This window comes from Dunckerocampus dactyliophorus, chromosome 10 (assembly GCF_027744805.1).
Source record: "Dunckerocampus dactyliophorus isolate RoL2022-P2 chromosome 10, RoL_Ddac_1.1, whole genome shotgun sequence".
Lineage (NCBI taxonomy): Eukaryota > Metazoa > Chordata > Actinopteri > Syngnathiformes > Syngnathidae > Dunckerocampus > Dunckerocampus dactyliophorus.
The window spans coordinates 7413420-7440379 of NC_072828.1; the positions used below are offsets into that span (position 1 = coordinate 7413420).

Consider the following 26960-nt stretch of genomic DNA (forward strand, 5'->3'; position numbering starts at 1 on the left):
TTACGACATTTTTGTTAAATTTAAAAGAGGTTTTAAGACTGCAAACAACAGTTAACTTCATTTTTACACCCATATGACAGTCAAGAACGAGCATGCGTGTTAAAACATTGCCTGGATTGCTTGATAAAGCTGTTAGGATGGCCGCAGCTTGACCCTGGCGGAGATTATTCCTATTTGGATGATTTCCTGTGCTAGAAATGTATTCTGAAGAGGTTTCACTGCGTATTTATTATTGTGCTTGTGGTTTGCAGTCCAAATGAAGTAACTTTGTAAAAGATGGAGGACCAAAGTCTTGGCTACGACGGAGATGATGTTGTGAGTGGATGCCAAGTTTTCTTTCTTCCTGACAACAAGCTAAAGTAATGACGTAAGGTGTTGTTGTGCAGAGTGAGGCTGGCATGTACTGTAAGAAGTGGAGCAGCAATGTGGTCTGCTTGTGTTTCATACTTTTCAGTGCACAGCCCCCCCTTTCCCCTCCTGACAACTGGCAACAAAGGGCCCATTGAGCGGCCATGACGGCGGCGGCGAGGGGGCTTTGATGGCTAATCTGCATGCGTTTGTAGAGGGAAACTGGAGCCGGCTTCAAGGAAACAGGTGGAACTAATTACGATATCCCCACTCCTTCTTTCCTGTGGATTTCCTCCTACTTTCGCTCTCCTTCTTTCCATTTGCAATGTTTGCTTTTTCCCCACAAATTCCCCTGTGAGCCCTCGCTATGGGCACGCATCACAACCAAAACATGGTGAGTTTTGCTTTGTCCTGGCCTGTGCGGCGTGAACCTTTTGCAGAAAAGCAACAGGAAGTGGCTTCAATAGCTTTCACACGCGCGTATTAGCTTTGCTGTCATTAACCGGGACCACCGCTTGAGGGCGCATGCATTAAAAACCTTGCAGGTGGGCCATGTTCCAGAAAACTTGCAAGTAGGACATTTACCATTTCCAAATAGGAAAAGTGCAATAGAATGACTTTTGTATGAAATATTAAAACTCACAAGTTTATTGTTTTAAACTTTAATAATGATTTAGAGTGCATGAGAAAGTGGAAAGGAAAACGTGGCTCTCTTTGAACATGTGCTCATTCATGAACAAGTACCATATTTTTCGGACTATAAGTCACTTTGTAGTATAAATTGCATCAGTATATAGTATATCAGTATATAAGTCGCACTGAAGTATAAGTCGAAGTATAAGTGTACAGTAATCCCTTGTTTATCGCGGTTAACTGGTTCCAGACCTGACCGTGATAAGTGAATTTCCACCAAGTAGGATTTCTTATTCATAAATTTAATATTTTTGTAGTTAGAGCAAATAAAACATGTTGACAACACCTCTAAGTACATTTTTTACATTATTAGAGCCCTCTAGACATTAAATAACACCCCTAAAGTCACATTTACACTCAATTATATTACCCAATATAGTAGACATTAGAGAAAATAAGACATGAATCAGACTCGTGTGTGTTCTGGTGCTAGGGGGGCTGAGTGTGTGTGTGTGTGGGGGGGGGGGGGGGGGGGGCAGACAAGAAATGACGTCAGGGGTTCAGAGTTGACTTTTAGCTTGGTGTGGGTTACAGCCGCAACGGTAGCCCGTGGTAAGGATTATTGTACCTGCAAGCAAAGCCTGTTGTTCCGGAGATCAAGTCAGGTGCTTGTGTGTCTCACCCGACATTACAGTCACATTACTGACACATAGTGACTACTACATATCATCAAGTCTTTGAATGTGTCTTCTGAATGCCTTCTTAGGCAAAAAAAACCTTACTATGCATGTTTTTGACAAATAATAAGCCATATTCAACCATGAAACAGCATCATTATTAATATATTTTTGAAAACCCGTGATAGAGTTAAACTGCTAAATTGTATAATAATAATGTAATAATGGATAAGATTTTACATTGTACTTTTCAAGTTGTCCTAAGCTGTTCACAGTGAAGTGAACCCATTATTCATTCACTCCTCAGTCACACACTGGTGGTGATAATCTACATCTGTAGCACAGCTGCCCTGGGGTAGACTGACGGAAACGCGGCTGACAATTCGCGCCTTCGGCCTCTCCGACCACCACCATTCACATTCATACACTCGTGTGGGCAGCACTGGTGGCAAGGTGGGTGAAATGTCTTGCACAGGGACACAACAACAGTGACTGGGTGCCTTCTGGTTTCCGGGCTACAGCCTTAAAACATATATAACAACTGTCAACAAATAAAGTTGGCTACTTACTTATTGACGGTTATTTTGGGAACATATCGGTGGGCTAGTGGTTAGCATGTTGGCCAGGGCATTGGGAAGATCTGGGTTGGAATTGCCGTTGGACATCTCTGTGTGGAGTTTGCATGTTGTCTCCGTGCGTGCGTGGGTTTTCTCCGGGTACTGCGGTTTCCGCCCACATTCCAAAAATGTTAGGTTATTGGTCCATAGGTATGAATGTGAGTGTGAATGACTGTTAACCCTGCCATTGGCTGGCGACCAGTCCAGGGTGTACCCTGCCTCTCGCGGCTCTGGCATACCCGTGACCCTAATGAAGACAAGCAGCATAGAAAATGGATGGATTCCCCGTGATAAACGAGGGAACACTATATAACAACACTGGTGTCTTAAAAACATTTCTCATCCCACACAGGTATCATTTAATTATAGTTGCACATTACTCCAGTTTCCAAGACAATGCGTATTACAAAGTATCTGGGACGCTCTGTATCATTTAATTTACAGTATGTGCTTTTTTACATTTGTGCGTGTGCTTTAGCTCCTTGTAGACACGTTATCAATATGATAAATACACTTTTTCCACCACCTCCTTCGAGCTTGATGCGAGCAATGGCGATCGACCCAATTTATCAGGGATAAATCAGTGATATAAGCTGATCAATGCCAAATACATGACGGCTAACGATGGCTGTAAGCTGATTTTTCTTAGATTTGGCTGCGTGCTCAGCGGGAAGGATTTCGATGCTAGAATGACCTGAGTGACCTGAGCTATAAATCATCGATTCAGTGCAGCAATGCTCATATGTTAGCATGTGAGCAAATACCGTTTTGGTTGTCCGATGCCGAGCTGCGTATGATAAGCAAACCGCTTATCCTCATTAGGGTCGCGGGGGTATGCTGGATCCTATCCCAGCTGACCTTGGACGAGAGGCGGGGTACACCCTGGGCTGGTTGTCAGCCAACCACAGGGCTCTTCCTTAAGTTTAGAATACATAAATTGGTGGCTAACTACTTAGCTCGGTAGCATGCTATGTTTAAAGTGCCGGCTGTCCCTTGTGACCTCCAGTGATCCCATAGCCTGCACATTACAGTTGACAAATGTGTTGTAAACAAAGAATAATAGGACTCTAAAGGTGACTATAGGGGTGTTATTTCATGTCTGCAGGGCTCTAATAATGGTAAAAATGGTGCGGAAATTCACTTATCGCTGCCGGGTGTGGAACCAAGTAACCACGATAAACGAGGGATGACTGTATAAGGCTTTCAGAAGTTGCATCCAAAGACGTGATGATATGTAGTACTCAACACCGGTCACTAGGTGTCAGTAATGTTACTGTAGTGTTCAGTGAGACACACAAGCACCAGACTTGAACAACAGGCTTTTATTGCAGGTTTCAATAAAGTCACAACAGGCACAATAATCCCTAACACGGGCTACTGTTACAGCCATAACCTTCTGCAAACTAAAACTCTTATTGACGTCACTTACGCCCCCAGCCCCCGCCCAGATCCCCTACCAGAACACATTTACAGCAACACATGTCCTAAATTATTATCTCTTATTATATCGGCTATGTTGGGTAATAGGAGTGTGAAGGTGACTATATGGGTGTTATTTCATTCCACGAGGGCTCTAATAATGTTAAAAACCGCATTTAGAAGGTCGTAAACAGATTGCTCTAACTGTGAAAATATTCCATTTACTGTATAAATAAGGAATTGTACTTCGCGGAAATTCACTTATCACATTCGGGTCTGGAACAAATGAACTACCATAAACCAGGGATTACTGTATCCCCATGTTTAAAGGGGCATGATCCTATATTTGTATCTATTCGGATATATGGATCTGTTTGAAGTGGTGTACTCTTGTAAGCCAGAAAGTGCTTTTTTGGATGTAAGATTAATGTATCTAAACTGGAGTAAGGCAGTAGGGAAGATTTTTGTTTTCAAGGGAGTTAAAGACCTACCTCATGGTCACTGCTCCTCTGCTCTCACCATTTCACGGACATGTGTTTTGTGAACAAAACACAGTTCCACGCTGGATTCTCCAATATCCACCCAATTACATCCAATTCTTCTTTCCTGTTTACTGATAACCATGAGCACGTAACGGCTTGTGGGGGTCTCTGTGCAGCCTTGAGCCATGGCGGGGGATAGCGGTGAGGGGCTGGAGCTCACCCTGAACCCCTGCAGAATCCAAGCATGCTGGCCAAGAGAAGAAGAATGCAGATTTACTCGATACACAACTTGAGATTTATTATGAGTATTTTGGGATGAAAAGAGAAAAATATGACCCCTTTTAAAAATATTTTTGTTGTGATTTAGGAAAAAACAAAAAAAGTGACAAAATTTTACAATTTTTAAGGATTTTTAACATCCAAATCCTGTAGAAATGTGTAAGTTTTTTGTATAATGCATGCTTTTAATTACAGTGACGAAATGCACATTTTACAGCTCTCACCAGCGACTTAATGTACATTTCAATAGCAACACCTGCTCTTTCATAGCCTGCATTTTTTAACGTGTAAAGATGACATTAATGCAGCGAGGACGCCTTCGAGCGCCGCCTCTCCGCCATGAAAGCGGGACGAGGCTATTAACTGATGCCTTTAGATCTCCATCTTTTCCTCTCCATTATCTCCTGTGTCGAGTCCTTGATCTCTCCTTTGTACCAAAACACGGCGTCATTAATTTGCCGCGCGGCGTGTCATGTGATTTCGCTCGGCGCTCCGCTTATTTCCGTCATCAAACTCGCAGGTGACGCTCGGGCAGGCCCGAAGCGAGACGTCCTGCAACAACACATTCCAAAGTCTCGGTTTCACGTGCGGCTTAGCTGGCCGCTACGTGTGCGCGAGGCAGGAAAGCAAAACAGTCCTGTACTAACAAAAGCGTTATTGCTTCGTTATGAATCAGAGCGCCACATCTGCAAGCAATAGGCGGCCAGGTGGGACGAGTGAGGGTGGTACAGTGCAGAGTTTGTCGCGCTAATTCACTGCAAACACGGCGAGGCCTTTGAGGTCCACGTAGAACGTCCCCGCCGGGGGTCAACCACGTTGAATCAAACAAATCTGCGGCGAAACAAAGCAGCGCCCTCATTTTGCTCGCACACAGCTCTTAATTTCGCCACGTTGCCTTGGCGATCTTTGAATTCCTTTTTCTCTTCTCCTAAGGGGAGAGCTTTAATGAAAGCATTGCTGGACACCAAAAGAATGACCACAGCTGAAGGACTCCTGGTTAATTATCTGGCCAAATACCAAGAAATAAAGCGAACATCTATGCAGTGAACTATCCATTTCAGGGGCACCCGCTTCTTTGGATTTAGAAACTATTTTTCTCATTCTTAACTGTTATACAAGAGTAAAAAGAAGACAGCCACTGTTACCTCAAAGCATAAAAACAATGAATTACTCAGTCCTAACATTAATGACAAATAATCAAAACCTAATGAATTTCATTGCAGATCTCATTTTTGTAGCATTAAAGGGACTGTATGCAGCAAATTCCCCATCTGCAACACTCGAATGTACGTACTGCAAGCATTGTATCCCGCCCTCTACCAAGTAGAGGCTAAATTTAGCTACTAATATTAACTTGAATGTAGAGTAATCCATCATGTATCGCAGCTAATTGGACCCGACTGTGATAAGTGAATTTCCACGAAGAAAGATTCCTTATTTAAATGGAATATTTTTGTAGTTAAACCATAGAAAACCTACAGTATTTATGATTTTCTAAATGTGATCTTTAACAATATTAGAGCCCTCTAGGCATGAAATAACACCTCTTTAGTCCCCTTTACACTCCTATTAGCAAATATAGTACACATATAAGAGAAAATAAAACATAAATAAGACTTGTGTTCGTGTGTGTTGCTGTGAATGTGTTCCGGTGCTAGGGGAGCTCAGTGGGGGGCGGACAGGCAGTGACGTCGGGAGTTCAGAGTTGAGCTTTAGCTTGCCATGTGAGGGTGCCTGTTGTGATCATTTAAACCTGCAATAAAAGCCTGTTGTTCCGGAGATCAAGTCTGGTGCTTGTGACATGTGCTTGTGACAGAATACAGAGTTTGTCTACATGTGCCAAGCACATGTAGACAAACTCTTATGAATACATTATATTTGTATTTTACTTCATTATCCATTTTTATGCTTGAAAACTCTTAGTTTAAGCCAAAAATACGTACACTTTGTTTAAATAAGCATATTTTTTTACTAATAATCATGATTATTAATACATATTTGAAAAAACGTGATTAAGTGAAGTTGCAGAGGTGTCCAAAGTGCAGCCTGGGGGCCGTTTGCTAAAAATATTAGAAAACAACAAAAAAAAAACAACCGCAAAAATGGAAAAATCAGCAGAAATTTTACAAGAATAAGAGAAAAAATTGTCATCTAACAAGAAAAATTTGTAATTTTACGAGAATAACGTCGTAATAATATGAGGAAAAAATAACTTAGCGCATAGAGTTGAAATATGAAAGAAGAAAAGGGTTTGTTTTTAAGTCGTAATTTTATGAGAAACAAACAAAACTTACATGTGTTGCTTTATAAAATATGAAAGTGGCCCTTCCATCCTTTCATTTTCACTATGTGGCCCTCGGTGGACACCCCTGGCCTATCGTAACAACAACATGACAGCAAATTATTGATCTTCTCTCTGAGACTGCTTTTTTGGACGCGCTCGCTACGGGAACCTACTAGAATACCAGACAGCCGTGAGTGACCAGTCATCGAATGACAATTTACGTCAATTTTAATTTGTGATTGTGAAAAATACAGACACATTTTTTTTTTGTTCAATCTGTTCTTTTAAACCAATATTGGTAACATATGCTAGCCGGGGGCGGCATTCTTCTGTTTTTTTGGTTGAAAAAATGTGTTGCAATCAGTCCCTTTAACTGTCACACAAGTGTAGAATAAAAAAAAAAAAAAGAAATCTTAGAATTTGCAAAATTGGCGTGACAAAAATGAATTAAATGACCAGAGGTGGGCTTGCTGGTGTGTTTTGGATCTGCTGCACAACCCTAGTTGGTTTCAGTTTGAGGTCACCAACAGATGGCCGGACATTCTCCCTCAGGATTTTTTGGTAGACAGCAGAATTCATGGTTCCATGTATCACAGCATGTATTCCAGGTCCTGAAGCAGAATAACCGCTCCAGACCATCACACTACCACCACCATATTTTACTGTTGGTATGTTGTTTTTCTGAAATGCGGCATTCATTACTTTTATGCCAGATGTAATGGGACACACACCTTCCAAAAAGTTCTAATTTTGTCTCGTCAAACCACAGATATTTTCCTAAAGATCTTTGAGATCATGTGGCAAAATTGAGACGAGCCTTAATGTTCTTTTTGTTCAGCAGCGGTTGTCGTCTTGAAACTCTGCCATGCAGGCCGCTTTTGCCCAGTGTCTTCTTTATGGTGGAGTCATGAACACTCACCTTAACTGAGGCAAGTGAGACCTGCAGTTCTTTGGACGTCTTTTGTGACCTCTTAGATGAATCGTCGTTGGGATAATTTTGGTTGGCCGGCCCCTCCTGGGAAGGTTCACCACTGTTCCATTTTTTCGCCATTTTTGGATAATGGCTGTCACTGTGCTTTGCTGGAGTCCCAAAGCTTTAGAAATGGCTTTATAACCTTTTCCAGACTGATAGATCTCAGATCTCTCACATTCTATCTGGGGGTGGGGGGGCAACAGGCGGTGCAATCACTTTTTCACACGCGACCATGTAGGTTTCTCCCTTAATAATAAAACGTTTCATTTAAAAACTGCATTTTGCGTTCAGTTATGTTATTGACTAATAGTTACATTTGATGATCTGAAACATTTAAGTGTGACAAACATGGAAAAAAAAAAAAAAGAAATCGGGAAGTGGGCAAACACTTTTTCACACCACTCTAGTGAAAAGGTTGCCAAGTTGGCAACACTGATCCCTCCTGCTACATCTTCTTATTCTCTGGCAGACCAAATGTAATGCCTTTATGAGTGAGGCTGAACAGGTGGCGCCACATCTATTTGTGGTGGTGATCGTATAAAATGTTAACTTTGCGTAGACGTGAGGATGCGCATGGTGACGCTGGAGTTGCTGAACGGAGCGTTTATGAGGTCTGGCTTGGTTTGAGCAATAAAGTTTTGTGCAACGGTAGAGGCATGTCTTTCCCACAAACTGTGGTTGAATTCTAATTTGTGTGACCCTCACATAGTGTTGGCTGTCCCGTTTGTTTGCCGATGGGACGGTGGTGAGGTCCTGACTTTCCCAGGATCCTGAGACAGATCCTGGCTTGAAAGCAGATGAGGGGACATCAAAATTGGCCTCTTTTCATCGAGCCCCAGTATGATCCCCATTTGCCTTTCTCCAGCCTCGTCCGTCAGCGGGACGTGATCAAAAAGGGATACGTCTTCGAGTGTCCCCCCCACCTCTCCCTGCTCCCAAGAGATGAGTGTCCCTCGCTGTCCTGCTGCAATCACTTCCTGTCAGCCAGGAAGCTCCAAACAAAGGCCTGCCTCTTCCTCCCGAGAGTGCAGAAAGAGAAATACAACACATATTTATGAGATTATCCAGCATCTCGTGTTTCATTTTAATGAAAGAAAGACTTGTTTCATCCTCGCTCACATCAAATGTGTCTGCACTCTCTTGTCCATGAGGACGACGAGGAGGGGGGACAGTTAAATGACCCCCGGGGAGCCTTTTATTTTGAAGTCAGTTTGGCTTGTTGTGTGCCATACTTTTCAGGCTGGAAGACAACTCAATTCTGTGTTTCGAAGTTGCGAAAGCAAAACGCTCCTCACACTTTGGCAAATTAGCCCTGAATATGTTCTAAATAGCTTTCAAATGTAGCTGCGATACTTGACCGTGGGAAGAAAACATTCATCAGTACATCACTAATGGGGAACCGGAGATTAAAACATATGTTTTAAATAGTTAAGACAAAAAACATTGAATTGAATTAATATATCAATGTGATATTTTATGAACTGATGTATAATAGAATATATGATATTACAGTATGTTTAGAGAGACCTTGGTACGTCCCTAATAGTAAAGTGGGGATTAAAACAGTATAGTAACAATTTTAATGTAATTCAGTATTTCAAATATATGTATTTGGTTTGTTTTGAATGCAAAAAATTGAATTTAATAAGTATAGCAATATAATATATTATTAAGTGATATAAAATATCATATATAATACGGTATATTTCGGCAACCCGTATACATCGGTAATAGTAAACCAGAGATTCAAACAGTATGATAACAAAACAAAACAAAAACTATATATATAAAAAATACATAATTGTTGAATTTAATAAATATATCAACCAGTATATAACATAATATATGATGATACAGTATGTTTAGGGCACCTCGGTACATCACTGATATTAAACCAGGTATTAAAACAGTATGATATCAATTTGAATTGAATTGAAATCAAATGGAAAAATATATACAGTTTACATATTTAATGACAAATAATTGCATTTAATTTATATCAGAATACAATATTGTAACAACCGATTTTTTTGTTGTTGAAACATTTATTTCATTCAAGAAAGAAGAAAACAAACAAACAAACAAACAGTATTAAAACAATATGACATTTAAACAAACACTCTTCAATGCAGAATGAAAGGGAGCAGAAAGAAGACAAGTCTTATTATCTCTGCCCCTTTGTCAATCACAAACAAGGTCGTACTTAAAAACAACAATATAAACAAAAAATATACATATAGCAGCCACCCACGCAGATGGTTACATATGTCCTCAATTACAACTCAACCAATGCCATTTCCCACAATAAAAATAACCATAGTATGATCATAATAGTCATATAATTCCATCATAATAGTGGATATAATTATATTTAGGAAACCTCGATACATCACTAACAGTAAACCAGGGATTAAAACAGTATGATGATAGTTTTAATTGAATTCCAAACAATATACATATATTTTAAATATTTATTTAAAAAATAGTTGTATTTGATAAATATATCAATATAATTATTTATCAACTATTATGTATATATATATGTGTGTATATATATATGTAATATATGATGATACGGTGTATTTAGGGTACCTCGGCACATTACTGATATTAAATCATGGATTAAAAATAATATGAATGAAAAAAGACATGTATTTCAAATATTGAATAAAAATAATTGAATCGAATAAATATATCAATGTAAAATATTTCGTGAAGCAATATGTAAGTATGTCTAGGGGACCTCAGTGCATCACTAATAGGAAACTGCGGAACAAGAGTGATTTTAAAGTGATATTAAAAACGATTTTTAAAACAAACCTAAAACTATATCAACAATTGTGAATATATTTATTGAAATATTAAAGATCTCATGACACCAAAAATTGTTTGAAAAAAAACAAGAACAAAATAAAACAACTCACTTCATAAAACATTTTTGTCATACCGCTGCCATAGATAAAATAAAGAACTGTGAAATAGGAGGGAAATGAAGTGGTGATTCTGACACGCCCCTGAGCGAGCATCCTGAACCGACGCCATCAGACTGCGTTCCGCGAACCAGTTTCAAACACATGCAGCCATGAACTCACAGCAATGCCAAGGAAGTGACATATTCACAACAACAACACGACAACAACATTCACTGTTGTTGTGTTGTCATTGTGTTGTGACACAGACACTGCCAAATATAAAAAAGACCTGTTAGCCCTGGAATGAAACCCAATAATATTATTGTAATATTCGTAGAATAGATCGAGTTAAAAAAAAAGAAGTGTATTTACTTACTGGAACGGACAGATGGGCTGCATGATAGGCTACAAAGACGAGTGCGGGTGCAAACAAGTACAGCCGCGAACGCACGCGAAGAAAGACAAGAACAACATTCACTAAAATTGTGTTGTGAGGCGTATGATGTGTTTTATTGGCAGTGATAGCCACTCACAGCCATCAGCTTGCTCTTTGCACGCAGCACAGAGCTGAAGATGATAGACAACCACTGTTGTTTGGCATGAAAACCCCATGTTGTTATTCTAAGATTGGTAGTGACGTTGCAATCAAAGTTGACCTTTTGTTGCACACTACAACAGATGCACCATTAGTCGCCTAGCTTGAGCGTCGGAATAAGCCAGATAGCGGCCATCACTAGTCTGGCTACTATGGAGAATATTAGCAGGAGAAATGTAGATTGACTTACTGCCACCTTGGCATCCTTTTCCACAGTTGAACGTCTTGTGGGTTTTTGACTTTTTATTGCCATCTGCGAACACATTCGACGAGGCGAATGCTGTCTTTTGGAATCGTGAACAAGCTTACTCCGTCTCCTCGAGTAAACCTTCAACACAACGAGCAGGCGTGATATAAATACAGTACATGCAGTATATGACAAACAACAGCAATTCACACGTAGAGAAGTGGAGCGTAATGCATTGTAGTAAAGAAGGACTCCCGGGTGGGACTGTCTGGATCCGATGTCACTTGCTCGGCCTCCTCCAGACACAGAAGAAGTGACGGAAATGATAAAAAATAATAAATATTTAAACATTCGAGCACACATCTAACACAGGAAATATGACTTTCAAATGTTATTTTTCGAGGCGGAAATAATATGATTAATGTGTTTTGGTGTCATGAGTACTTTAAGTAAAAATATATATGACACATTTATAAGTACGGTAACATTAAATCTATCGTATAATATATCATTTGTTTTATTGTTTATTACTTTACAGTATAATGTAATACATATTATATATAAAATAGACAAAAACAGTTCTTTTCTTTGTACACTGCAACATGTCCCAGCAGACGTCCAGCTACCCTGTCACATTCTGACCAATGCTAACCCTGGTGACGACGCTGCTGAAGGAAAACGTCCCTTTGCGCTGATTTACTGACGCTGTCAACCTCCCAAAGTTTGGCTGAAATCCCTAAAAGTGAGAGACGCTGCTTTGTATTTGTTGGCCACAGCAGCTGGAAACTTGCAAAAGGACCACGTTGGGTTTTCCCCCTCCAAAAACAACCACTTTGCTCTCATTTGTGGGATGTTCGCAGGCCGCGGCGGCGGTGGCGGCGAGAGAACGTTCCCATCACGTTCTCCCAGCGGCCAAACATCAACAGCCACGGGGAGAGTCGGCTCATCTGTGTTTTCTCGGACCGCCTGTGTGACACGGCGCCGGGTTTCGGGGGGATCATGTGGGGGCGAAGGCCTGAAGGTGCAAAGGAAATGAAAGGAGGGATTGTCTTTATTTTGGCTCCAAGGTTGTTTTCAAGGTCACAGCAGGACAGAATCAAGGTGCCGCAATGTGAATTTACTTTGGCTGCTGATGGTGTTGTTCGTTTAGTTACCTTTTGCTTCTGGAGGCTTGACTTTTTTTACAAACCACCAGCTTGAACATCTTGTCTCTGCTCAAAATCAGTAGGGTTGTGTGGGCTCTGGAACAGTACGTAGCGTTTACAAGCATAAAAGCTGTGGAGCCTTGGCAGAGGTCCACTGTGGACTTTTGTGGTTGTCATTGTCTTCCTCTCTGAAGGGAAAGCAATAAAATCTATTTTATAAATGAGGCCAAGCAGCAGAGCTTTACGTTGGTAAATATGGTGTCTGACTGACAGATTTACCCACCTGACCATGACTGTCAGGGCTGGCGTCTCTCAAGCACCCCTCCCATAACCAGTTTGGGACGGGAGGCGTGTCCGAGGAGATTGTTTGTGCGGCCGTGCGACTGTGTAATCTGCCGGTAGTTAGCTTTTATGCTCTGAGACACTTCCTCCATCACTTATTTTCTTCCCCACCAACAATAACACACAAGAGAAAACGCAGGAGAACACGTTTCCTGACAAATAACGTTGACCTGCACAGTCATGTCATTTTTAAAGTTTTTGCTGTACTTGTTTGTAAAACTGTTGTGTGCATTTAGGACTTTAAATTGTCTTTGACATTTACAAACACACCCATGCTAGGTTCAAGTGAGAGTCAAAATTGAAATTGATGATCATGAAAACACTTGTTGGGCTTAACTGGAGACTGTTGTGTTTGAACGAACGGGTGCTTCAAATCGTCTTCGATGTTTACGACAACACGCGTGTTTTACGTTCATCAGAGGCTCAAAATTGTTGCTTGATGTTTAGGAAAACACTGGTGTGACCGGAGACTCAAAATTGTCCTGGATGATCATGAAAACACCTGTTGGCTTCACTGGAGACTTACAATTTTCTCTGATGTTTCCAACAACACGCATGTCAGGTTTGTTGAACATAAACTGCCTTTGATGTTAACGGAAAGGTTCAGCAAGCTGCTAATTGTCCCTAATTTTTCCAAAAAGTTAAAGAAAACATGCACATAAGGTCATTAAAGGCTCGCAAACAATAGGTTCAGTATCTGGGATGAAAACACAAACTGTAGGTTTGCTTCATCAGAGAATCAAAATTGTTGTCAGTGTTTTGCAAAGACATTGTCCTATCTGAAATGATCTTTGACGTTTGGTAAATCACGTAGCTTTAACAAAGAACGCATCTTGTTCAGTGTTTTACGAAAACGCATGTGTTTCGTTTATCAGAAACTCAACATTGTCTTTGATTGTTCCGGAAAACACGTCTGCCAGCTTCACCTGAGACTCAAAACTGCTCTGTGTGATCACGACACTTGTTGGGTTCATCTGAGATTAACGACATGCATGTTAGGTTCAACGAACCTAAATGATCTTTGCTATAAAGACGTTCTAGAAGACAGTAAAATGTTTTTGTGTTTATGAAAACGCGCACATTCACTTCCGGGAGACTAAATTGTTTTTAATGTTTAATGAAAACACTCATGTTAGTTTCATCAAATGCTCAGAATTGTCTTTGATGTTGACAAAAACACACACATTAACTTCAATGTCTTGAATGATTGTCGAAATGGGGACTGTGTGTTTGTTTCATCTGAGAATTGAAGTCGTCACTGTTTACAAAGACATGTATGGTACCTTTATCAGAGACTTTGCTTCACCTGAGATTCAGTCGCCCTCGATGATCACGAAAGACCTCGTTATTGATGTTTCTGATAATACGCGTGTTGGGTTCAATGCACCTGAATTGTCTTTTTGTTACGAACAGGTTCTAGAAACACCAACATGTTTTGGATTTTATGAGAACGTGCGCGTTCAGTTCTGCGAGACTAAACTGTGTTTGACGTGAGTGAAAACACACACATTCGACTCATTATAGGCTCCGAATTTTCTTTGATGTTGACAAAAATGCACACATTACTTTCAAGCGCCAAAACACGTACTGTATGTTTCGGTTCAACTGAGAGTCAAAGATATTGGTTCAAAAAGACATGATCTTAATGGAAGTGGTATTTGACACTTAAAAAAAGGCTTATGTTGCATTTAACAGAGACTGAAAATTGTCTCTGGTGTTTACAAAAACATGCTACATTCATTCAAAAGGTAAATTGTCTTTGATGGTCACAAAGGTTAATGGGTGAATGTTAAACAGTCTTCTGTGTTTACGAAAACACGTACATTATGTTCGATGACACGCCAAAGGGTCTTTGATGGTTGTGAAAACACGTTTGTCTAAAATTGTCAGGTCCTGTGATTGTTCAGCCCGCCTTTTGCCCAAAGTCACCTGGATGAACTTGTTTGGCGTCTTTGTTTTTGTCCACGGATGCCTTCTTGGTGTTTAGTGGCACTGGAGTCTTTAGGGCATTTTCGTCTCTGCAGTCTTCATGGAGGGTACAGGACACCCCTCCACGCCCCCGCCCCCCCGGTCCCTCCGTGGTCCATTGTGGAGCTTTGTAATTGGCTGTGTGTTCATGACAAAAGAGGCTCATGGAGAGACCCTGATGAGAAACTGCCTCAATCCAGCCTCTTTGTTTCTGGATGGCCTTAATTAGAACGGCTGTAAAGAGCCCAAGAGCCAAACACAGAGCCTATTAGGTTTCACTCTCATCCTTTGTTGTTCTCACGTCGTCGTCTTTTTTTAATTTGAGGGGCAAAGACAATCTAGAGTGACGATGGCGACAGCGCCTGAAGAGGGCGACCTTTAGAGCCTTCAGAGAGCTTTATTAGGATTATTTGGGATATTTCTAGCACATTAAAGGCGCTATCTAACTCAGTCAATGGCCAAGGAACAACTCTACTGGCTTTTGACTCTAGCTCGCTGGGGTGAAAGTTCAAATCGGAACCGAGGCAAGCCGAGGCGAGAATCGTTGAAGTGGCTGAGGTCAAAAGTTCAAACAGTACATAGTCGCTGTCCAAGTATCTAAACTAGCATCTCCAAATTTTGTTTTTTTTTTTCATCCCACCGTCCCACCACATCCCCCTTTCTGGAGGACCACTTTATTTTCATTTACAAAAACTGAAAGGTCAGACAACATAAGGAAAAAAAACAACAGAAAGTAAGTGTTTATGAGATTTTAAAAACCTTATTAGAGAAACAAATTACAAAAATGTTTCTTTCGGACTGATCTTGAACGCTATCCGGCATACAGAGCATGTAACAGGTAGCTTAGATCACTGGTTAGCTTAGATCACTGGTTAGCGCTTTAGCCTTTTACCGATTAATATTGGACTTCCTACAATAGTTTATAGTTGATTTTAAAGTCTTACATTTAATAAAGAAATAATCCAATTTGCGTAATTGGCCATGACATGTGCTTTATGGACGCTGTGGGAGAGTCAAAAAGTGAGAAAAAAGCAACACAAGCCAAACAAATACAGTAGTCCTTTGCCACTTAGCGCTTCGATTTTCATGGCTTTATTCTATCACGGTTTCTCAAAAATATATTAAAGAAATCATGCTGTTTTGTGGTTGAATATGGCTTACTGTTAGTCAAAAACATGCATATTTAAACCAATTTTACATGTTTGTTACCTAAACAAAGCATTTTTAAGCATGAAAATAGCAAAATGAAGTAAAATATAAATACAAGGCGTTCAGAAGACACATTCAAAGACTTTGGGAGGATATGTAGTATTCTACACTGGACACTAGGTGTCAGTAGTGTTACTGTAATATTGGGTGAGACACTCAAGCACCAGACTTAATCGCTGGGACAACTTTATTGCAGGTTTGAATGATCGATACAATAACACAATAACCCCTAACACGGGTTGCTGTTGTGGCTAACTCGTGCCAAGCTAAAACTCAACTTGTTATGTCTCCTATGTTGGGTAATAGGAGTGTAAAGGTGACTATAGGGGTGTTATTTCATGCCTAGAGGGCTCTAATAATGTAAAAAAAAAACGTATTTACAAGGTCATAAACAGGTTTTCTATCCTCTAACTACCAAAATATTTGATTTATAAACGAGGAATCGTACTTTTTCAGTTATTCCGGTCAGGTCTGAACCAATTAACCACAATAAACGAGTGATTACTGTATGTTTGCGGACCTGCTGCTTGTTGAGAAGAGCAACACGTGTTTTCATGTCAGTCTCCAAAAGGGTCCAATATAACCAGACAAAGTCGCTGGATTTTTAAAAAAAGTGTATCTAGAAGGGTTTGATTACTCGCTAAATACAGTGTAGCCTGTCGGGACTGTGTGCAGATGTTAGCTTTCTGTTATTGTTGTTTGCACCATGGGTGAGGTAGTGACCACTGTGCAGTATAAATGCGTATTTGCTTAGCCACAAATAAATGAATGTATGGGAAACACTGCTGGGGGCCATTTTGGTCCGGAAGCTGTTTTTTATTGGCCCTGGGCATATGGTAAAAATACAATTAGAAATTACACTAATACTTATTTGCCTTGTCAGCTATAACACAAAGCTAAGATGTTCATGTTTTGTTCAGTTATCTTAGCATATATTGACCTACATTGTATTGGTTTTAGTATCTTTAATGCACAAGACGTGAAAAACTTTGGACACCCCTGGCGTGGCCTTGCCATCTAGCCGCTACCGTGCCACAACGCTAGCGCTCTGCAGGGCGTGGAGCCAATCAGCCGGCCTCGTTAAAAGACGACAGACCCATTGCAAGTCTGCATGTCATTGAAATGCACATAATGAGGCTCCGGCTAATCACCCCGAGCGCGGGTGCTCAGTGGAAGGCGGCTCGTGACTGGCTGAGCCAAACAGTGGAGATAATCACTTGACATGAATAGCCCTAAGAGTAATCATTTACCTGTCGAGTTTTACATACAAGTCAATCACATCACTCCCCCAGCCAACATGGCGGCGGAGCCGTGGAACGCTATTTAGCGGGGATGTTGCACTGTATGAGGGTGATAGGGGTAATCAAGCAGGGGAGGGGGCTTCTCAGTAGGAAGTTCCTGCAAACAGAGTGCACCCACTTTTTAAACTCCATTTGTCTTGTTAATGCTCCCCTCTGATTACCTGATTGCACTGGATGACTGTGGAGAAATCTGATTGCGTAAAATTATATAGAGCAAACTTTTGATTGGGGAGGGATCTAACGTGCCCGCCGCCATTGACAGGCTTTGTGAAATTTGGCCTTGCTGATTCGAAATCAGCTAAGTGTCATGTCCCGTAATTGTAATCAGAACTTTTTCCCCCTCCTCCTTTCCATTTTTGTTCCGCTGCACGGCAACGCTGTTCACACGCCACATTGGCGGTGTGCACAAATACACTTTAAACGCTCTTTGTGATGACACCGATTATGCATGTTTGCAGTTTAATGACAACATTCTTAAGCTGCTTATGTCGCTGTTTTGTTTTGTCACTATTTTACCCCGCGAAAAAAGGGAACACAAACACAACTGTTCACGATATGTGTTAAGTCACATTTGAACGTTCTTAACTGTCACGCAAGTGTAAAAATAAGTCAGCCACGGTGTCTCAATTGCACTTTCCCATCAACACAAACAAGGCGCACGCAGTTTTTTTTCTTCTTTTCTTCTTGTTTCTTTGGACCGCTTTGCTATCAGAGAAGTAGTCAGTGATTACACAATTTAAAGGTTTTCAAATTGTACTAAAACATAAGAGCAATATACCTGGTTACAGCGCTGGACTCTATCATCAATGTGGACAATCTAGGAAAGAGCCCAGAATGAAAGTACACAGAGTCTCTATGGCAGTTGCGGCGCTCCAGTAGAGAGTGAAACTTAAGCTTGTGTGCCTGGAAAGTGAAAAGTTCAGTTTGTGTGAGAGAGGCTCACTTAAACTGATTCTAACTATGCTGACAGCGTGTTTGTTTACTATCTTCTCCTCTCAGTACTTTTCCATGGCTTAGTCTGTGAGTGGTGTGTAACTCTAGTTGTGCTGTGTGAGTGTGTGTGGCAAGAAGGTCTTCTATGAAACTGAATGTATAGGTGTAATAATAAAAAAACGAATGACATTTTTGTAGATGGGACCATAGGTGAGATAGTAGTTCACGTTGATGACCCTCTGTTCTTCTGTACTGTAAAGCACTTTATACCTTTGAAGTTTCACTCTCGCTCTTGCTTACGGGCTCAGCTTCTAAAACCTGTAGCTCATCCTCCGTATTTTCAGGCTCAAAAAGAAGGTTCTGGATCCTCATTTGTCCAAAAGTAGTCGTCGGCAGCGGCTCTCACAAAGTCTGACGTGATTAGTAGTAACAAACAGACATGTGCTTGACACGGTGCTGTTGTTGACGGAAGTGGTACTAAATGTGAAATCAATGCGCCCAGGAAAGGAGTTCCAGTAATGTTTGAAATGATCAAAATACGGCAAAATACTGTAAGTATTGCATGTTGTCATGAATGTACCTGTTAGTGCATGGTCACAGCATGTATATAAAACAATAAAACGTTGCTGGAGGTTTTTTAGAGGGCTTTATTGTCGAAATAGATGTGTCCCATGAGGTGCATTGTTAGCTCCCTCATGCTAACTGTTTTCTCTGTTTGGAATGCACAGTGATTGTGGATGATGGGCAAAATTTCCAAAAAATGTGCAGTTTTCCTTTAACTTTAAAGGTGATTTGTGCACCCCATCTTTTTAAAAACCATTTTTAGCTGTCATGCAAGTGTCAAAATAAGTAAAGCAGTGTTACGAGTAATGAAAGAATGAACTTTAGTGGCTGAGCGCATGGCGTTTTGAATGTGAGTCCACTGACTTCACGTCATTTTTTGTCTATATTCTTCTAGTTCTCTTGTTGAGGCTAATTCTACTTTGGGAAAAAGTGCGGCAAACAACCTAAAGAAGAAGAAAAACGCCCAGAGTTAATCCTTTGATGCCAAAACATGAATGGTATGACCTCAAGTTTGACTCTTCGAGAATCCACTTGAAAACTTTGCATCGGCTTTGTTTGCTTCTTGTATCGCTCTTGTGCGATAGAGCGGTATCTCATTGAGCAGGTGTACTTAATGTTCAGCTCTTCCTTTTTCATTCTGCGTCTTTTGTTATTTAGTGAAAGCTTGATGAAACGAATGTGAACTGAAAGCAATGGCATCCTCATTCGCCGCCGCAGCGGGGGTTTTTGTGTGTGTGTGCAAAAACAAAAGCGACGTCGTCAAGGAGTTTGTCAAACGGGCCGGAAGGGGCTTTTAGAAATAGTTTTCGATGTTGCGGCCTCCGCAAAAGCTACTTGTGTCTGTCAGGCAGGCTGGTCATTCAAGCTAAATATTTCCTTTCTTCGCTAAGATGAGACATTCAAGGTGAATGGGAGTCTGAGCGTTTTTCTCAGAGAATGCCAGTGACATTTCAATGATTGAAGCAAAATTGTAGGCATTTGGAAATCCATACTCGAGCCCGCCGCACACTCCTCATTAATTAACTGGCTATTGATTACTGACCTTGCCACTTCAACTTATTTCCATTCGGCACATTCAGACAAGGCAGAGTGCTCCGCTAAAATACAGTGTGGCCGCGTCAGCCGGTCTTATCTCCCAAACGCCCGCTTTCATTAAAGCCGCCATTAAGTTGCTCTTGTTGATAATGGATTTCTCAGCCATTTAGAGTGCCTCAGCCTTCTGACTGCAGCTCAAGGACCCGGCAGTCGGCTCGGGCAGGCAGAGGACGCTTTGAATTCCCTGCTGCTTGACACCCACCGGAGCTCATTTCTCTTGGCTAAAGACTCCAACAACGGTAGAAACCTTGTATAATTTACCATGAACATGACACACTCGCACAGTACACATTTGCATATTAATGTCTTTCCCTACTTTTGTGATTTTCCAGGTGCGTCACTCTGACGAGCCCATTTGTGCTCCTCAAGGTCCAGTCTATACTCAAGTTCCACAAAGGACTAATTCATGGTCTCTGAGGTAAATGAACATATCACTTTCAGTTGTGTCCACAAAGCAGGGGTCCTCAATAGGCAGGCCGTGGGCCACACCTGGCCCACCCAAACTTTGTATTTGGTTTGCCAAATATCACCCAAATAATGTACACCATTCAGTCTAAGAGAAGTGCTCGCTTATGCAGTACGTCCTCCACAGCAAGGGATACTGTAAAGCAGCGGTGTCCATAGTGCGGCCCAGGGGCCATTTGTGGCCCGCGGGTGGTTTTTATTGTCCCCCGGCACATTCTAAAAATGTAATTTCAAAAGAGAACTAAAGGAAAAAAAAGTATAAAAATCAGCAGTAATTTTACAGGAATAAACTCAAAATATACCAAATAATGTCACTTTAGTAGCATAAAGTTGAAATATTAAATACAAATTAAAATATTAGGAAAAACAAACAAAACAATGAATAAAGAAAATGAAAAATTAGGTTGTGGAAAAAGTTATAATGTTATGAGAATGAAGTCCAAATATTATAGGGGATAAAGTCATCGTTACGAGAAGAACATTTACAAGAAGCTGAATTCAGCTGAAATGATTAATGATGTTGTGATGGTTTTTCTGTTTAAGGCATGAAGTTTGATGGTTTATGTCATAATGCACCAAATTACATTTTCTTCCCAAAGAAAGTGCAGCATCCGCATTTCGTTTGCAATATGTAACTAGTTATTACAAAATGCGTTCTAGAATACGGCAATTATTACAACATGTGGTGAACATTTTTGTCATTATGACATACAGTAATGCAGCACTATTACATACAGTAATGTGTTGCTACTGTGCCTTATGTATTACATCATTTTCATCCAGTGATCTGTTCCCTTCTGGATGTGACTATTTACTCATCCTTCACTGTGTGGATGTGATTTTTTTTTCAACCCGCGCAAAAAAAATCTGTGTGGACAGGGCTTGAGTCCCAGTATTAGTACTCTCAGTATTACTCCATTGGTTGTATGTAAGTGTTGTGCAATACTGATTGTGCACCGTGTGTGTCATGGAGGGTGAGTGTGTATATTGTGAAGGCCTCTATGAGAAGCAGACTGACACTACTAAGCTCTTAGACATGGGATGTCCAAAGTGCGGCCTGGGAGCCATTTGCAGCCCACGGCTGTTATTTTATCAGCCCGCAGCACATTCTAAAAATATAATTTAACAAGAACACTAAAAGAAAAAAAAAGGGAAATCAGCAGTAATTTTACAAGAGTGAAGTCAAAATATATTTAAAAAAAATGTATTGCTGTAAAAGAAAAAATTATTAAATTATTTAAACAATTTACTATTTTTTATGAGAATAACATCGCCATATTATGACAAAAAATAACAATTTTAGTAGCATAAAATTGAAATATTCAAGGATTTTTTTTTTTAAGTCATAATTTTATGAAAAAGTAAAAAAAAGTAAGTAACAAATGAAGTTGCAATTTGGGGAAAATTAGGTGGCAGAAAAAGTTATAATTTTACGAGAATAAAGTCATAATATTATGAGAAAAAAGTCCTAATTACGAGAAGAAAATTTACAAGAAGAAAGTTGAAATAGTTGGAAAATAAAAAAAAAAAACAGCAAAAAGCAAAAATCAGAAAAAAAACAAAAATCAGCTGTCATTTTAGGAGAATAAAGTCAAAATATTAAGAGAAAAATGTTGTCTTTTAATAACAAAAAGTCCCAATTTTACAGGATTAACATGTAATTTTATGAAAGACATTTTTTTATTTTAGTACCATATAAACAAAATATGAAAGAAAAAATATGTCATTTAAAAAATATTAGTATTATTTTAAAAAACACACTAAAAAAAAGTTGCAATTTTATTACATTGGGGAAAAAGTCTGCATATTACGAGAAGAAAAATGTATAAAGATTATTGAAGAAGGAAGTTGAAACTGGTGCCAAGGTGGCCATGTGGTCATGTCCTGCCTGATGCCCCAACCCACCATAAAACATTATGGAACGATGGGAACCATGTAGAAGGTAGTTTTACAGCATCATGTAGTCATGATCAGACCCCAGCCCTTAATTCTCATATCAGTTTTGAAGGACATGTGATGCTATGAAGTGATTGTCTAATGCAGCGGTCACCAACCTTTTTGAGCCCAAGATCTCCGGTCTCGGCCGTGAACCTGCGCAAGATCTTGATTTTCATTTGGGCTCATTTGGTCAAAGTCCCTAGGATTAGTTCAGAGAACTACAACCCCTGGTTTTCGCCCCAAAATCGCCGCCAGAGACCAAAATGGCCGACTTCCGTTTTTTTTTTTTTTGGAACATGGGTGCTTGTGCTCGTGTCATGATTGATGTCATGAAACTGGTGGCACGAGCTCATTTTTTCCAAATTTAAAAGAGGCGCTACTGAGTGAATTTTGGGAGTTTGTGTTTGGGACCCCCAGACCGGACGTGCTTGCAAAGTTTGGTGAGTTTTCATACATGTTAAAGCACTCAAAAATGCGATTAAATCAGGATAAATAATAATAATAATAATAAATATAGCAGCTTCAAAAGGGCCTTCATAAAAGTAATAATAATAATAATATGTAACAGCCCCCTGCATCACAGAAGTTGCCCATCCCGGAATTTGAGGAAGCAAAGACAGGCTTTCAAAAGCAACATCATAGAGAAGATGGCAGCATTCGGATGAGTTGAAAGCACAAATATTTGGGGATGTTGTTTGGACCTGTTCCTGCTTCCCCTCTGGCTCCACGCACTGCAGCCACCTGCACGGCCGCTAATAAAAGTGTCACAAATGAATGAAGGTTGGGTGAAAGAGAGAGGGGGTGGGGGTGGACTAACACAGATGTCCAAATAATGTGTGAACTATTCATTTTGCCAAGATTAGTGGCCCAGACTTTCCCATGGAGGACAGGAACGCGGCTCCCTCCACATCGTATTCATAAATTGATTTTCTCCCTGAAAGACAAATTAAATTGCGTGCGAAATACAACACAAAGAACAAGAATCTGTGTGTGTGTGTGTGTGTGTGTGTGTGGGTGTGTGTGTGGGGGGGTCTTTCTCTCCATTTTCCTCTTTGTTGCCCCCCCCCGCCCCTCCGTTTTTTGTCAATTTCCTGGTGTCTGTCACATCTAAGTGATCCAGAGTGTTCAAACTTAAATTAAGATCTGTGGCAAAGATAAACAGTTAAAACCAGTTCCCATAGTGACGGCTCACGCGGCACGGTGATTGCATTATAATCCGACAGCAATCAACTCTCAATGAAACACGGATGATAAGGCTGCTATTTTCTCTGTGTGTGTGCGTGTGTGTGCGTGTGCCTGCACTTGAATGTAGCTTATTTCCTTCCTTTGTTCACCGTGGATTTTTATTACCTTCTAATCAGGTCGCTGCACAGTGGAGGCTTTTTGGACAAACATGGCCGCGATGTGGGCGGAATGAGATGAAGACGTCTCGCCACGCGAGGCCTCTGCGTTTTGGCTTTCTTTAGCGCTCGCCGGTGCAGCGAAAGTCTTACGCCAGATGGAACGATGCATGACCAGAACATTTACATTAGAATTAAACACAGCTGTTGTTGGACAGGAAATTCTCCAGAACCTAATAAGACCACAAGGACCACTTTAGTAAATTAATTAAACAAATTTCACCTCCCCTCACGTGTTCGTTAATCTCCAATTATGAGAAGGAAAAAAGACACACTCCAATTGAAGATTAATATACAGTAATTCAGACAGGAAAATGTCACATTCTTCGGATATCTGGGCTAACTGTCCCTCCTCGTGTCCTCCTGTGGCTTCCTGACCAGAAGGAGAGAGAATCAGCTGTGATCGCTAGTCCCCTCTGCCTTTTCTAGTTGTTTTCCTCGGACCAACGGCACCAAAATATCTTATCCCTTGGATTCTTTGGTGATACAGTATGTGTGTGATGGCAACAGCTGAGACTTGCATCTTACCTGACGTGGTAGGACTCTTAACAGCACCTTTTTCTGTACAAAATAGCACATGCCCTGCCCCAGCATACTCTAGTACATCCTATCCGACTGCTGATTATGTGAATGCACTTTACCTTTGTTCCCTCTCCCCTTTCGCCTACTTAAACCAATGTTCATATATTCCGCTGAGAGTTTAATAAAGCGTTTCTAGAAACTACTTGTAATCACTCACTCAATGAATAGATTCATCGGTAAAACAATGATTTCTTTAATGTACTTGCAGTATATGAAGGCACTTAGTTAATCAATCAATAAAGCAGTTTCTGTAAAACCCACTTGTATTATGTCACTCTGTTAATAACTCAATCAGTAAAGCGGTTTTTAGCCTACGCTGCGGACAAGCTAATGTCTTTTGTCACACGACGGCCATTCACTAGCACCGCTAGAGGTAGAAAGTGACCAGACAGGTTTATCTATTTTACGCTTTTACACATGATTGCTTTCAAAAATAATACAAATAACAAAACAACAAAAGTTGTAGTTTGGATTGAAGCGAGCATTGACAGTTTTCTTTCTTTTTTCAAATTTTTTTTGTGTTGTATTGTGAACTCTGCCAAGGTGATTTTATGGTTCCTTTTTCCATATCATATGGCCTGTTGCAGGGGTGCAGTAGTAATAGTAATTACGTATTTTTTGGGCACCCTGGCAGTCAAGGGACCTTGGAATTGTCCAGACTTTTCCCCATTATACGGGACCTCTGGCCAATAGCACTCATTATAAATACATTTAAAGACGTATAATTAGTCAGTGTGGTCGGTATCGGACGATTTCAGTTCTGATGATTGGTATCGGAATCGGCAGCATAAAGCCGTGATTGGTGCTTCCCTAATATATATTATATGTAACAAAAAATATTATAATGAATAACAAATCATTATTTTTGTTCAGAAGTCAACTGAAATGTAATAAAAATAAAGTCTACATGTTACAGTAATAGTCATATTTTTCAAGAGAAATTTGTCGTCTTACAAGAATAAAGTTGTCATTTCAGTTTTTAACAGCGTCCTTTCCTGTTGTACGGAAAGGACGCTCACGGAAAGAGCTCCATTTTTTTATTACCGGAGTTTTAAACTTTTTGTAACTATTCCTGACAATAGCTTGTGATTACAACTCTGGAAGTGAGTGCTGAGATTTCTGCCTTAATTCGGACCAGCGAGTGGACTAAACTCACCAAAACAAACGTATAGTAGGAGCCGACAGCCGCTATAGGCAAGCTATCAAGCTAGCCGCGGCTTTGAATCGACGGCTGCTCACGAAGCCGCACTCTTAAAACATCTTGGAGTCTTCTTGAGGAGAGAACAAGGACTGGTGAGAGACACAAACTCGCTGTTACAACGAATATTAAACACCGAAGTCAGTGTAAAACAAGCTAACGGCTAATTCACAACACTCGAGACGGTGTTGCTCAGCAACCGCAATAATGCCAAAGATAAAAGAGAGAAGAAGAGGATCTAACGGTGGCTCGAGCAGTTCAGGTCGAAGCACTCCGGATTCGGTTTAAAGCATTGAAGGTGCCGGTTCCGTACCCGCCGATGAGTACATGCTCTATTGGAAGCGTCAACTGAGTAATCATGTTGATGCACAAATGGGGAAAGCTACGAAGAAGTTCCAGGAGATCGTGGAAAAGCAAGAAAATAGCATAGCGCTAGATACCCTAGCGCAAATGCTACTGAAACTTGACAAGAAGCTGGAGCATATTGAGCAGAAGGTAATGAAGCTGGATCCCATGCAAAAATATATGCGCTCCCTGCGACAAAACATGGGCTCCTTAATGAAGAAGGTCCAGGACTTGACGGATGAAGTTCAATATCTGAGAGTGGAGAAGAAAGAATTACAGGACAGTAATGCAGCACCGAGAGTCACTCTCAAAAAGAGACTGAAGAAAAAGACAAAATCATTGAGCAACTGAAACCACCATAGGTGACATGGATCAGAACACACAACTAAATGACGTGGTCGTGACGGGGATTCGGATCAAACCTCGGTCCTACGCCAGGGCAGTGGCGAATAACGGCGTACCAGACCAAATGGATGTCGCCTCAACGGAGCAACAAGTTGTCATCTTTTTGCAATCGAAGGAGGTGAACGTAGGCATCCAAACTAACGACACTTGCATCCCACTGTATGGCAGGAGCAGCACTACACCCGTCATCATCGTCAAGTTCACTAACAGGAAATTCAAGACTGCACGGCTCAAACAAGGCAAAAAGGTACAAACGTCGACATGGATGACCATCTGACAAAGCGCAACGCTGAAATGGCTAAGAAAGCACGTGATCTGAGGAAGCAGGAAAGGATCCAAGGTACATGGAGTGCAAATTGTAAAGTCTTCATCAAATTAATTGGGGGGCCAGAGGCCAGAGTTGCCAAAGACACCAAGGATCTAGATAAATACTGAGGTCTCCCAACATGGAAAAGGAAAACAGCTTTAATATGCAACAAGAGCTACAATTGGACACTTTTTGTTTCACAGATCACAAACAATTGGATTTGGAAAAAAGATATAGATCCGGACTCAACCTTTTTTTTCACATCACAAATGGCTGAGGAGCAATACAAGTACAACAGTAATCTTAATATCGGCAATATATCGGAAGCATGTATGCAAACTTTAATAACATCAAACA

The 26960-nt window shown here is 40.6% G+C and overlaps 1 protein-coding gene across 2 annotated transcripts in view; it reads left to right on the forward strand.

Moving 5' to 3' along the window:
• Window positions 1-347: 347 nt before the first annotated feature.
• The window catches only part of lmo4b (LIM domain only 4b), a 59973-nt gene continuing 33360 nt past the window's right edge, over window positions 348-26960 (forward strand). For both annotated transcript variants that reach the window (XM_054788838.1, XM_054788839.1), the window contains exons 1-3: window positions 348-594; window positions 20066-20202; window positions 20296-20381. The gene's annotated coding sequence lies outside the window, so the exon portion shown is untranslated. The remainder of the gene's footprint in view (window positions 595-20065; window positions 20203-20295; window positions 20382-26960) is intronic.